Source organism: Camelus bactrianus, chromosome 11 (genome assembly GCF_048773025.1).
Source record: "Camelus bactrianus isolate YW-2024 breed Bactrian camel chromosome 11, ASM4877302v1, whole genome shotgun sequence".
Taxonomy (NCBI): Eukaryota; Metazoa; Chordata; class Mammalia; order Artiodactyla; family Camelidae; genus Camelus; species Camelus bactrianus.
Window position 1 is genome coordinate 73,357,368 of NC_133549.1, and position 14,506 is coordinate 73,371,873.

At 56.5% G+C, this 14,506-nt stretch overlaps 1 protein-coding gene and 1 long non-coding RNA gene across 6 annotated transcripts in view; one reads left to right on the top strand and one right to left on the bottom strand.

Moving 5' to 3' along the window:
• Positions 1–14,506, top strand: part of ZMIZ1 (zinc finger MIZ-type containing 1) — a 228,790-nt gene that overhangs the window by 95,722 nt on the left and 118,562 nt on the right. The window lies entirely within an intron of this gene.
• On the bottom strand, positions 13,270–14,129 carry LOC123619186 (uncharacterized). The gene is made up of 3 exons (XR_006727731.2): positions 14,086–14,129; positions 13,673–13,833; positions 13,270–13,494 (listed from the first exon to the last, which is right to left on the bottom strand). It is a non-coding gene; the product is annotated as an uncharacterized LOC123619186 (long non-coding RNA).

Below are 14,506 nucleotides of genomic sequence, written 5' to 3' on the forward strand. Positions count from 1 at the left end.
CCTTGGAGCTTTATTAGTTAACCCGCAGAGGAACCTGGAGTGGCAGAACTAGAGGGTGGCCCCGAGGAGCCCCTTCTTTTTATAGATGGGGAAACTGAGGCCCAGGGTGGAAGCTGGCCAGGTTCCCCATGGAGAAGTGTGGAGCAGGCCTGGAACCAGGCCTCAGCTTATGGTCTGGTATCTGGGCCAGGCCAGGCTGCCCGCCACCCCTCACCTTGGACAGTCCATCTGGGATGGGTAGGCCTGCCAGGCTTGAGTCCTCAGCCAGCCTCTGCAGCTCCTGGGAAGAGATGGAGGCCGTCTTAGGACATGGACTGAGGGGCCAGCTGCTCCTGAACACTGGGCCCTCTTTGACCCACACTGCCAGCCTAAATTAACAGCCCCTGCCCTGCCCTGAGTCTTCCCGCCCCAGCCAAGGACACCCCATGGAAGGTTTCCAGGAATATCCACGCAGAGGGCAATGTGCTCCAGAAATGACAAGGCTCTCACTCCCTGGTTCCCTCCCATTTTCCACTCGCTGGCGCTCAGGCGAGTTAATAAGCAGAGGTGAAAAGGCCTGATGAGCCCTTGTTTGATGTGCTGAGACAGATGGCAGAGGAGGAGTAATTCCCACTAGGGCCTTCACCCACCCCCATCCCCAATCTGGGATGATGTCAGGGCCTGGGGCTCAGGGTCTGGGCTGCACTCCTCTGGCCACTGGCATCCTGCTTGCATGGCCTGCCCTGGTGTGGGATGGGGCTGGTGGCTCTGTCTCCTCCCTGGGCTGGGAGCCCAACCAGGTCCTCAGTTCACACTGGTGCCTGGGACCAGGCCCATCACCAGGCCTTTGCACAAGCTTGTCCCCCCCACACTCTCCATCTGCAGTCAGTAAGGCGGTAGTATTTAGTAAGCAGCTACTGTTTGTGTGGGTCTGTGCTTAGCTGCTGGGGAGACAAGGAAGCAGAAGGCCCCATGCCAGCCCTCAGATGGCACACAGTCTAGGCGAAGACTCACGTGCAGGGGAGAGAATGAGTGATGCCCAGTGTCCCTGGGACCAGGGAGATGTTAAAATCAAGGAAGGAGAGTTTTTGCAGTGAGGGTTACGGAAGGCTTCCTAGAGGAGGCTGATTGGAGCCAACTGACACTCAAAGGATTTCAAGGATTTCAAGTAGGGCTGGGATGAGACAGGAGAAGCCACAGTCTTAGGTCAGGTGTGGTCCAAACCCAGACCCTAGATAGATGCCTGTGTGTGAACGTGCTTGTGTGTACACAGTTGGAGAGTAGGGGGCTGGTTGGGTGGTGGCATTTGTACCAGAGCACCAGTGGGCACACACCCAGGCTGTCTCCTGCCACAAGGAGGATGGAGTGAGGCTGTGGCTCTGCCACTGAGGCAGCCATGCCCTCAGGCCTGGTGCACTGTAGGCCACATACATATTAAGTGGATGAACAGCACTGTAGGCCACGTACATATTAAGTGGATGAACAGCACAGAGTAACTAGCCTTCGAGTGTTGTGGGAATGAACAGCACATAGTAAATGCTCAATAAATGCCAATGGAATGGAGGCTACATGACACACACTCAGGTATCTGCTGAATGACTGAGAACCCAGATCAGGAAGCAACAGGGCCAAAGAGATGGGGACAAGGCCTGGGGACAGGGAGCAGAGCCAAGAGTGGCCCAGAATAATTCCTCAGAACCCAGGGTCGCTCAGTGTGGGAACTGACTAAGCGGGGACACGGTAAGTGAAGACATGCAGGGCCCAGCTGCAGAGCAGTGGGAGCGTCCCTGGGACACACTTGTACACAGCGTTCAGTGCACGCCCCAGACAGGCCCAGCTGTCCGGGAGCGTCTGGGACAGGAGGAAAATGCTTGCCCATCACAGGACGCAAACTCTCTGAAAAATCATTTGAAGTCTCCCATTATCCATCTCTGCTCATGTCCTTCCAGACCCTTCCCAGCTCCGTGGAAAGATGAACGCCCAGCGGTGAGAGAATAGGCCCTTCCCCCAAATCAGTCTTTTGTAATGGAAATAAATTATCTGCCAGCCTTTGGTGCCCAGCAGTTTGATAATTCAGGTGTTTAAATGGTAATGACCATGGGGCCAGCCTGGGGAGGAAGCCAGCAAGTCAGATGGGAGATTCAACAGGAATTAAAGGCATTTAATTTCAGTGCAATATGATTTTTCCAAATTTGCCACCTCTACACCAAGAATGAGCTGACCGGAGACACCAGGACCCCTCCGCTGAGGGCTGATGCGCCGGGCCAGCTTGGCTTCACCAAAGAGTACCTGGGCTGTGGAGTTTCTGGGAGGTGGCAGGAGCTTGGTGGTTGTGAGTGCAGAAAAGGACAAAAAGGGTCAGAGGGCAGTCAGCAAATCCCTCAGGCCCCAAAGACAACCTGCTCCTTTTTTAGAGGCTGGAGAGGGATCTCCTGGAGAGTAATAAAGGAAGAATTTAAGAATAGACCCCAATCAGCAAACAGAGCAAAGTGACTTGCCCAGGGACACTCAGTCAGGATTTAAGACCCGGTCCTTGCTGTTAATCATGATGCCTTGTGTGTATGTGTATGTGGGTAGGGAGGGGTCTTAACGGCAGTTGTGTTAATTAGCACTCACCCCATGGACTTTATATGCAGTATCTAATTTAATCTTCATAGAGCCTGTTTTGCAAATAAGTGAACTGTGAAACAGAAGTTTAATAGCACACCCACTGTATGCAGCCACTGGGAGCTGGGGCCAGAATTTGAACCCAGCTCCATTTGACTTTCAAGCCTGAGTCCTCAGCCAGACCCAAGGCACAGAGCTCCCACTCTGGGCATCGTGGGGGCAAAGCACCCCCACCTAACCAGGAAGATCAAAGGGGCTTCCTGGAGGCATGTCAGTTTCATCTCTGACAGACAGGTATCTTTAAATCTTCAGGTCCTGAGCTGTGTAAGGTCAGGTTACCTGACCTCCCAGAGGCTCTTCCTCTTCATCACCTGGGGCACCTCACTAGGCCTTGGAGGCGCAGAGCCAGGGGGGACCTCGGGACACAGCAGGACTTCTTGGGGTTCAGCTGCCCGTCTCTCTCAGTTCCTGGACACCAGCCTTACAGCATCTGGACAGGGAAGGAGACTGCTGGTAGCAGCAAGTCTTACCAGAAGAGTCTGCCAGGGCTTGGAGCTGCTGCATCTGCAGTATTCTGTCTGTCTGTCTGTCCCACTGCCACCTTTGTACCCCCTGGTTGCTTCATCAGCCTGTCTTTGTGGCCCTCCCTCTCACGCTCACCCTCTCACTCTCTGGATCTCTCATGCACCCATTTGGTCTGTCTCCTTGCTTGTGTTTGTCCTGCCCAGGGCAGCTGTGCTGCACAACTCCAGGGGGCGCCCCTTCCACAGATGCGCTCTGTCTCTGGGCCTTTTTCTGACTCTATCTCAGCACTGGTTTGTCCCTTAGTGCCTCCCTAACTTGTTTCCTCTTTCTTACTGCATTCCTTGCTATTTTTTTCTCTCAGCCTCTCATTTCCCTCTCTAGATGTGCGTCCATGTGTGTAAGCCTGTATGCGTGTGTCCCTCCCACTCCCTGTGTACACACACACACACACACACACACCCTTCTCTGCCCCTCTGCAGGCTGGGTGCAGGTTCCTCCCTGCTCCAGAGGGCACAGCTGGCTCCCCACAGGCCAGCCAGCAGGAGCACAGCCTGGAGCTGCAGCCCGAGTACCCGCCCCCAGTAGCCCTCGTGTTCTCCATGTCCAGAAGGCTCTGTGGCCGTGTCTGCAGTGGGCCTCCCTGGCCCGGCTTGCAGGACTCCTGGGAGCCGGTGCAAGCCTGGCCATCAACCACCTGGAAAGTGGCTCTCATCTGGGAATAGGGATGCCCTGGACGGAAAGAAGCAGGGAGGAGACAGTTTGTGAAAAAACAAACAAGGGATTAGGATCCCTGAAAATGTGTCCTTTGTCTAGTGCAAGTCCCAGAAGGTGAGAGACGGGGCACAGAGAGGGCACTGTGCAGATGGGGCTGGATGAGAATCACAACAGGGTGATGGGATGGGGCCCTTGGGCAGGGATGTGTCTCCTCTTCCCCTAGAAATGTCATAAATCTGTGGCTCACAGGCAGAGTTACCAGGCCGCTCCAAACCCACTGTGTGAGCAGAGCCTGCAGACCACCACCCTTCAGTCAGTCCTGCTGCTGTGTCCTAGCACCCTTCTGAGTGTTTGGGAGACCTCAGTGAGCAAGGGACCAGGACCGTGCCCTCACAGCCTGACGCTAGCAGCGAGAGACAGAAGCCGAGGTCATTAGAGCCCCCAGGCCTTCCCCACAGTCCCCTTCCCCATTTGAGCAGCAAATAGGTGGGGTGTCAGCCCTGAGGCCCTCCTGTATGCCCGGTCACAGCCCGTCAGTGTTACCCACGGCATTCAGTGCACACTGGCTGAATGACCGAACACCCCTGCTGCTGGCATTGCTCAGTTTCCTGGAAGTTCCAGAAGCACCTGGAGATGAGAGGGACTGGCTGGACCTGCGTGGAAGGGAAGCTTATGCCAGCCTGGGCAAGGGCAGCTCCAAACACCAAGGAAGAGAGCCGAGAGCAGCAGTGAGAAGGGGTGGGGAGGCCAGCTTTGCCGTGCACTCAGACCCCTAGTTCCGTGTCACCAGCCACGTGACCGAAGAGAGGTTTCTAAACCTCTCTGGGTGTGTTTCCTCATCTGTAAGATTGGAAGGTCAGACAGCTCATGGGAGTGCTCTGTGGCTTAAATGTGGTCTCAGTGCCTGGCTCATAGGTATGCAGTGGAGGTCAACTGTCATCACCGTTGTGGGGGGACACGGCGGGTGCAGGACAGTCCCATTTCACCATGGGACTCAGTTGGGGACCTGCCAGTCCGGGTTGAGGTCATTCTTTCTTCACGAACAATCTGGTGGCATTGGGAAGCCTCTTCTCTCTGTGGGCCTCAGTTTCCCCATCTGTCAGCAAGGGAGTGGACTAGCTGATGTGGGAGCCAGAGGCCAGGGGTTGGAGTTTGCGGGGTGGAATCACCAGGTGCATCAGCTGCTAAAACCACAAAAACTGCCAAGTGTCCGTGGCCAGAGCTGTCCCAGAGCAACGGCTCTCGGGGATCCCCGGAAGTACCCCTGCGGTCCTGGGGCTCAGCTGGGCCTGCCAAGGGCTCCTAACGGCGCTGGGGCAGAATCGCTCTCCCCGCACGGCTGACTGGTGGAGCGCAGGCCTGCTCGCACAGCGCCTGGCAGGGACCCGTAAATTGAAAACATGATGTTTCCTGTCGGAGGCCAGCGCGGGGCTGGACTCGGTGTGGCCTTGGAAAGCTGGCCTCACTCTCAGGAAGCCCTGCTCCCCACAGCATCGCCACAAAAACAGTGGAAAAGTGAAACCTTTTCAAGTCTGTGTTTCCACTGTAAACAGGGGATGAAAGCTGGCCCCTCGCCTCCTGGCTCTGCTCAGCCAGCTCCTCCACCCTGCGCCAGCCTGCCCAGTCTTTGGAGGCACCTCAGCCGCCCCCTCTGCCCCAGACAGTGCCCCTCTGATTGGAGAAGCCTTTTGCCTCTAATTTATGAAGCCTTTGAGTTTAGTTCAAGCATGCCCAGGCCCAGTAGTCCACAGCACCATCTTTTGAGGTGAGTGGGGCAAGAGGAGAACGCCAATGCACAGATAGGTATAGGACTCCCCCAAAGTCACACAGCAAAATGAGAGCGTCCCTTGTCCCCTCCTTCCTGCCTGGAGTGACTTCACATGGGAGGCTCTCATAGGTGGGCACACGTGCCTATGCAAAGCTGCTACCTAAATCCAGCAAGAGTTTCTTTGACGTCCTATAAATGGAGAATGTGGTGCAAGTAGCATTTAGTGGAAGGTGGCTTATTTATTTTAATCTCTATAAAGTTTTGTTTTCTCCTTATTGTAAAATGAATGCGTGCTTGTTGCATAAAAGTCTGGAAGTCACAGAAAAGTTCAAAGGAGAAAAATAAAACCTGCCCATCATCCTACCAACCAGAGATCATCCTGGTCAACATCCTGATGTATTTCTCTCTGGTCACTTTATAATTCTCTTTCCTTCTCTTTTGGACCTAAAATGTCATGAGCAGTTTTCAGGGTCACTCAGTGTTTGTTGAAAACGTGATTCTTAATGGCCCCGTGGAGGGGCCCAGAGGAGGGCCAGGGCTATAGCCCCCTTCACAGGTCTGCATGGCCCTGGCTTGGCTGGGGGTGATGTGGTGGGACTCGGAGCCAACCTGCAGTTCATGGTGAAGGTGGCCTTGCCGGGACCCCAGGCTGGAGAACCCAAGTGGCTCTGATTTGCACGTGACTCTGGGTCTGTCTCCCCATCTGTTAAACAGACAGAAGGGCGGACGGTCTCCATCCAGCCCTCATGCCTCAGTTGGCCTGCTGCGAGCCCTGTGTGCCTGTAGACGCAGCAATGGCTTCCTTCCATGGGTCAGCCCGACACTGAGTGCCTAATGCGTGCAGGTGTGGGTCGGCCTCTGTGGTATGAGGCGCCTGTTCCCGGCCCTGCTCTCCCCGAAGCTGCACCTCCCCCACTCCTGCCCCTTTTAACCCGCAAGTCCACCCAGCCCCCCTCCTCCTGGACCCTTCTCCAGGGGGAGGCTGGAGCCCAGCTGGGCAGGGGTGGCCGGGGTCCCAGGAGGAGACATCTCCAGCCCCCTCCGCCTGCCAACGTCCTTGGTGGCCCCAAGACAGCTTTATGGAGGACGGATAGAGGCCGTCTCCCTCCTGGCAGGTTTATTTCTTCATTTTTCAAGCCCTGTTCTGATTTTTCCATGTCTCCCCGCCCCCTCCTTTCGCGTGCTTCCTTTCCTTCCCCCTCTAATCTGTCAGCCCAGCTAGAAGAGAGGGCCACTGGCCTCCAAGGTGATTGAATTATTGGGGTGGGGGGAGAGGCCAGGCTTTTCTGCGTGAGTGCTTTTGGCTTCCTGCCCTTGGAGAGGGGCTGGGGGAGGGGTGCGGTGGTGGCGACAGTGGGCGGTGGGCTTCCCAGACAGCCCTGCTCTCCCCTGTCTGGGCCACAGCTGAGCCCTGCCACCGACAGTGTGGGCTGGCCCCGGGCCACCACTCCACCACCCTGCTCTCCCCAGCCCATGCTGTTCAGGCCTCAGTTTCACCTCCAGCTGAACGGGCAGGCCTCTGTCCCATCACAGTGGGGAAGGAGAGGCATCGGGGCAGGGGTGACTCACGTGTGAGAATTTCTTAAATTCTGCTATCTCTGTGCTGCAGGCCAGGGGCCCAGGATGGAGAAAAGAAGGGAGGTTAGCACTTACCTGCTGTGTACACCAGCCATTTTCACATGCATGACTTCATGTTCCCACCCCACCCCCCGCCCCCTCAAGAATAACTCAAAGCTAGGCAGCAACAGGTAAGAGATACTGGTCTCATTTTCACAGCTGAGACATATGCCCAGTACAGACCCCTTTTCTCGTTAACCTGCGGGCTCCTGGGGGACAGATGCTCTGTTGGGGTCCTTTCTGGCTCTCCGGGAACAGCAGAAGGTGAGACTCTCAGGAGGGACCCAATAAATGCTTGAACTTGATTCTACTGAAGTGAGACCAGAGAAGTGAAGTCACTAGCCCAAGGTCACACAGCTAGGAATGGAGCCCTGCTTTGTCTGGCTCCAAGCCACCTCTACTGCTCTGGGTGTTGACAGGGAGGCCTGCGTTCTAGCTGGTACTGTCCAGCCACAAGGCTACTGTGGTGGGTCGAGAGCTTGGTGCCTTCAGGTCTCATCCCCCTCCTGCCGGTGCCTGTGCCTCGGCTGCTCAGGCCCCACAGGCTCCCTCTCCAGCCTGCCTCGAGGAGGGGCTGGGAGGGGAAAGCCCCCTCCCCCGCTCTGGTCCGCACTCCAGCTCATGGAAATGAAAAACACATTGGCTTCATTATCCCGGACTGAATGAGCAGGGTTGCCATGGTGACAGCCATCTCAGGCCCGTGAGGGGGCAGGGAAGGGGCTGGTGAGGCCGTGGCAAGTGGGACCGGGCAGCGGGTGAGCAGATGCACCGGGCGGGCAGGCCCCAGGAACAACGGCCACTTGTGCTACCTGCCCTCACGTCAGGCCCCCGGCTTCAGATCACCATCCCTGGGCAGAGAGAAGCAGACAGGCCCCATCCTCCATTGACTGGCCCCTCGTTCTCCAGTCCTACCACCTGTCCATCTCTTCCTTCCCTCGAGGGGAGCCTCGTACCATGCTGGAAGTCAAGAGTCAGGGGAAAGATAGGAGGGGGCAGAAGCCTGTTCCCAGCAGAGAGACCAGCCCTAGGGCTCTGCTGGCCTCTCCAGTGGCGTGGATGGAAGAAATGGCTGAAGGTGCCAGGCCAGGCACACCCCAGCACTCCTGGGTGGTCATCCTGGTGACCCTGTCCTCAAGCAGAACCCTCTTACAAAAGGGTTGGTCTCAACTATTCAACAGGACAGTAAGTGTGACAGTGGCTGTGGGGATGTCAGCAGGGAGTCCTGGCCCAGCACAGCCTGTGCCTGTGGGCACCCCTGGCAAGTGTCCTTAGCTCCAGACCTGAGCTGGGTTGTCCCCATGGCCCTGACCCAGGCATCCTGATACCCAAATGAGACCTTGTCTCCCCAGGGCATGGGTACCCCCTGCTACATGGCCTGTCACTCCAGGGCTTGAGTCTAAGAGTAACACCCCTAGGTAGGCCCTATCCCTTTGCTCAGCCTGGTCCAAGGGAGGCTGGCTGTACCTCCTTTCTCTTCCGGCTCCCTGGCGGTGTGGGAGCACAAGCTGCCCCTCTGGAGTGGCCCCAAACAAACATCGCCACCCCCATCTGAGCAGGCAGCCCCAGCTGGTCCTTTCATGTGACCCAGAGACACTGGGGCAGCTGCCAAGGGCCCCTGCTGGGAAGTATTGAGTGCCCTCAGGAGACTTCCCTCTCAGTGAGGGTCAGAGTAATCCAATGGGGACCCCAGCTCCAATTCCATCCTTGCCCCTACCCTAACCCCAGATCTGACCTCAGCCCCGATCTCCTGGCCCAGCCCACGTGGTCTCTCACGCCAGCCACTGTTCAAGCCATTCCGTCCACCCTGAATGCCCACCCTCACAGCCTGCACACTGCCAAGTCCGGCCTCCTCCCACTTCCTAGGTTAGATGAGGAAACCCAGGCGGAGTGAGGCATGTGCCTTGCCCAAGGCCGTGGAGTCAGGGCAACGCGGCTCAGGGTGGGTTGTCCCTTTCCCAGGACGCTGGGTCTTGCGTTCCTGGCTGAGATGGGCCAAGTGTCCACGTGTCCCTGGACCAAAGCTTAGCAGCTCTAGGGGTTGGTGACAGTTCCCTGCCAGAGCAGGTTTGGAGGAGAGGCAGAGAGCGCCAAGGTTTTGGCTCCTTGACAGCTATTCTCAGTTGGGAGGGGCCTGGGAAGGGCACTTAGGGGCTGGCCCTAGCCTTGCTGACCGGGCCTCAGTAAGCAGGGACAGTCCAGAAGCCCAGCCCACAAAGCGGTCATGTGCCTGTGAGGAGACAGGTGGTGAGCTGGGCAGACGTGGCCCGGGTGTCCGTGGCACTGCGGTGGCCTTGCCTCCTTCCAAATGGAGGTTGGCGCTGTGGGGAAGGCAGCACAGGAAGGAAGAACCCCAGCACCTCTCTGTGACAGGGGAAATCTAGAGGTTTCCAAGCAGCCGCCTGCCACCCCGCTGCAACCAGATCCCAGGCGCACGTTCTCAAATGCACATTCTCTGACCCTCCAAGGGAGGCTGGGGCAGAGCCCAGGAATCAGTGTCTTCGCCGCTTCCCAAGCCCCAGCCTGTGGGCAGTGCTCGCCCTGTTGCTTCCAGGGGCCTGGTGAGCCTCAGCGTCCTTCACCTTTCTGCAGAGGCCCCCTCCCTGCGCTTCTGGTTCCAGGATCATGACCCTTTGCTGACTGTCCCTGGGCCTCATCCCACAGAGGGCCAGCCTCAGGCCAACCCTCAAGTCTTGTGCACTCCTTTCCCCTTCTTCCTTCTCATCCATCGTCCACCCACCCTAAAGCCCACAGTCCCCATGGCATTTGTCCCCACCATTGACCTCCCGTGACTCGGCGGCTCTGTGTCCCAGGCCCGCCTCCCAGCCACCACCACTGCCACCACCCAGCTTTAGCTCCCCGCCCGTCGGCGGAGGGCGGCTGCTGGGCCAGGCTGTCATTTTCCCTGCTGGGGATTATAGGTTTGGGGCTGAGGGAGTCTGAGCTGGAGGAGGAGGAGCCGGGACTCTCACCCTGGTGCCAGTCCCTAGAGACACCTCATGGGTAGGGCAGCCTGGTGTGGAGTGCTCTGTGGGCTGGGATGGGGATTCCTGTAACCCACCCCCTCCCACAACCAGTTTGGCAACCTCTTTGCCCTGCCCTGGCCCATCCTCCCACCTGTGGGGGTGGGGCAGCAGGAGAATTGGCTGGGCGATCACAGACCTCCAAGAGGACCCAAGTGCTGGTTCCCCCATCGGGTGGCGTGTGCTGCAGTCACCATGCTGGCTGTTGGGGAAGGCTCTACGGAGCAAGGTTTGGAAAGAAAGCATATATGCCTTTTATGCTCCACCGTCACAGTGCCCCCCGGGGCTGGGTTTGGAGGGGACAGCGTGAGCTAGGCTCAAGAGTGTGTCAGCTCTGGTTCTGGGTATGCAGAAGCTGGTAACATCTCCTCGTGGTTCACAGCTGTGGGAACTGTGATGGGGTTTAACACCACTGGGATGACCCCAACCAAACCCAAAGCTGGGTCCCCTCTGGGGTAAATACCATGAGCATCTGTGCGCCAGGAACAGGGTCCAAAGACCTCAGTGGGGTTTGAGGATTTGAGGGAACACAGTGGAGTGGTTCCCAGAACAGACTGGAATCAGACTGCTTGTGCTGGGATGCCAGATCAAGTCACATAACTTCTCTGAGCCTTGCCTCTGCATGTGACGTGTACTGAAATGAGACAAACCTTAAACACTTGGTATAGTACGAGGTACATGGGACGAGTTCAAGAGACGTTTTCTAGTGTTCTCCCTCTCAGTTCTATAGGTGCTAACAGGCCCTGCTCCCCATTTTCTGAGCAGTGATGACCAGAGTGAGAGGGCTGATGGGGTGTTGGGACCCACTGGAGGGTGGGAGATGGCTGGCCTGTGCCTGGTGGGGCTTCCCTGGGGCCAGGTCACTGGGTTTCTGATAAGCAGGAGCAGGTCACCCTAGGTCGGTGACCACTCCCAGGGCTGAGCTGGCTGAGCTGGCTGGACTGCTGGCCACCAGAGGGACCTCTGCAGAGCTAACCCACAGGTGGCTAGGTCACCTGGGGCCCTTTTCAGGAGCAGAGGCTGCTGGGAGGCCTGACTGTTCTTGGGAATTCATGGCATGTCTGCCTGTCACAAGTACCTCAGTAGGGAAGATTTGTGGGTGAGCTTTGCAATTCTGTTTTCTCGGTGGATTATAAATCAGCTGCGTGCACGCCCTGGATGCTGCCAGTCCAAGGTGCACATGTGTGCACACCCACGCCCATGCACAGAAACGTGGTCCAGGTCCTGCCTGCCATTCCCCAGGGTGGGAGAAGGTGCTGTCTGGGGAGCCGAGCTTGAGGAAGGGAAAAACCCAGGCCGCTACTCGCAGGATCCCAGAACTCTCCAGAATCAAGGAGTCAAGGCTGGGAGGCAGGATGTCCCAGTGGTTGGAGAAGTAGCATACCTTATGCATTAGTGTGAACTCAGGAGTCTGCTTGGCTGGCTCCAAACCTTGTCCCTACAACTAACCAGCTGTGTGCCCCTGGCCATGTTGCTTACAGAGCTCTGTGCCTTGGTTTCCATATCCGTGAAATGGAGCTAATTGTCGCATGAACTTCATAGGGTGGTTGAGAGAATAAAAGAAGTAAATGTGTGTACAGTGCTTAAAACAAGTCAGGTGCATAGTGAGAGCTCAGGAAGGCCTGGCTATCGTCATCTTCACCATCATCAGTTAAGAATATACCTAGATTTCGTCATCAGACGGGGGCTTGAATTCTCTCTCTGCCTCTTGCTCGCTGTACGAATGTGGGCTTGCTTCTGAGCCCTCAGTCCTCATCCATAAAGTGGACTGTTACTACCTACTTCATAGGACTGTCTGGCCTTAAAAGAGATAAAGCTTACAAAGGATGCACTGTGAGGCCCTCAGGAAGCATCAACCAGTGCTACGTCTGGCTCGAGGTAGAGCGTAGAGACTGGAGCCTCTGAGTCGGAGCCTCCCAGTAGCTCTGCTCTGGGGCCAGGCTTCCTGGAGAATGTTTAGATGCAGGGGGGATGGAGGGAGGCTCTGGGGAGGGGAGCGGAGCTGAGGGGAGGGGAGAATTCCAGGAACTTCTATCTCCCTTTTGCCACCAAGGGAGTAAACCGCTAGCCTGAGCGACTCTCCTCCCCCTGCCCCTGTCACTCTATCCACCCCTCTCCTGAAAACAGGCTTGGAGACTGACAGGTGTGACTCACAGCTCTGCCACTCACTTACTGGGTGGCCTTGGGCAGGTCACTTGACCCCTCCATTCCCTCCAGCCGGGCATAATTGTGTCCGCTTCCCCCGGCAACTGGGGAAAGAGTTCAGTGAGACAGTGCGTGTGGCACAGGGCGCCGTGGGGTAAGCGCTCTGCAGATTCGATCACTGGCTCCTCTCTGTCTCCTCTCCTCTCCTCCTCCCACTCACCCCCACCCCTCCCACACCTGATGCACGGGTGGCATCTTCCCAGGCCAGACATTGAAACGTTTCTCTCCGGGCAGCCGGGCTCTAAAATCCACGAGGCGCCTCTGGAGCCACGTGAGTGAGCCTGGAGGCAGGGAGGTGACAGGAAATTCAGATCCTCTCTCTTCTAACGCAGTTCCCCTGTGCCAGCCACACAAGGCTGAAGCGTGCTGGACCGTCGGTCAGCCACCCACCCCAGATCCTTTACTGCTCCCTTGAGGTCCTCGGGTGCTGTCAAAAGCAGCATTTTTTACCTGCTCAGCCATAAAGCCCTGGAAAGCGGTGATCTGAGGATGAGTAGCTGCTTGCACCAGTGCCGAGGAGAGAGACAGGGACCGGGGCGCACGATTTTGCAGAGCTGACATTTTTGCACCTCTCCCACCCAGCTCACTGCCTGGGCAGGCGGGACAGTGAGACCTTGGCTGCAGATCATTGTCGGGAGCATCCCAGGCCAAGCCTTGGTCTCCCGGCAGAACTCTGGAGGCTGGACTTCTCTGTTGCCAAGGAAACCAGTGTGTTCCCTGGAAAGGAAACCACAGTGCCTTTGGCTGTTAAGACACCCCCCTCCTTCCCCCACCAAAAAAAAAAAAGAGTTCCCTCCAAAACTGATTTCCCCAAAAATGTCGAGTCGGCAGCCTCCTGCCTCCTCCCTGAGCCTGCTATAATTATAGAAGATGAAATCTGCCCCTGACCTTGTGCTTTTCACCTCTTTTTTAAACATTCCACTGTAGCATGAGGACATGTTTTGTTTTTTCTTATTTATCTTCCTCCCATGCCAGCTGGGGCTCCGAGTCCTTCTCTCCTCTTGTTGACTGAAGCCAGAAGGGGAAGGACTTCCACTTTTTTCTGTTGTTGTTGTTCAGCTGTCAGCAAAAAGAAAACAAGCAGGTTATATTTGGAAAGCAGAGGGTCTCAGCCACCAGATCGCTATGTCCAGGGCAGGTCACAGCCTTGTATCTCCTCACGCAACAAAGGCTTGAAATATGACCCATAGATTTTCAGAGAGATGGAAGCTTTTGCAGGAGGCCTGTCTTTACTCACACAGACTTTTAAATGCCTTTGGAGGATCATGGGGAATTCTCCACTGGTTAGGAAAGGGATGGTTCTAGAAAAGGATCCTCTGGAACACCGCTACAGCAGAGCAGTCTGGTGGAGGCAGGGTCTGGAGGACTCACGTGTCGTTTCCATCCATCTTCTGATCCCTGTGCAAGGAGGTAGGGAGCTTTCACCCTGTTCCACAGACAAGGTGCCTGGGCCTCAGCAGAGGTTTTGAGATCGGCTAAGAAGTGGAGTTGGGATTCACAGCCAAGGGCCCAGGGACCCCGTGGGTCAGTTCATTAGGAGACAAAACAAAATAGGAAAAAAAGGAGAGAGAAATGTGGCCAGGGTTCATTTCAAGATCCCTGATGTTTTGCAGGGGAGACAGTTAGGGAAGGAGAAGGATGTAAACAGACCTTGGTCCCAGACCCAGACACGCTTCTCCCCGTCTCGGGCCCGGGTCTCCCCCTCTGAACAACTGTCTCAGGCCTGATGCCTCTGGAGGCCCCGCCCAGGTCTGTCCCATGGTCAATGTTCCCAGAGCCACTTTGTTTTGGTGATCTGAGCAGTTAATTTTTCACCTAGAAGGGACTCTCTGTTCCGTAAGTAATTTTAAACAAATTCTGTTCCTGTCCCTGCACTTCCGTGGGGGAAAAAACAAGACCCAGCTGGGTTTTCCACCATCCTCAGCAGACAAGGATTTGCAGGCAGTAGGCGCTCCAGGCCGTCCGCCCTGAGAGCCCTGGGCAGCAGGGTCTGGCGCTCTATTCAGGGAAACAGCCACAAGGGGCACGATGACCCGACCTCAAGTCAAGCAGATGAGTCCCAAACAACCGT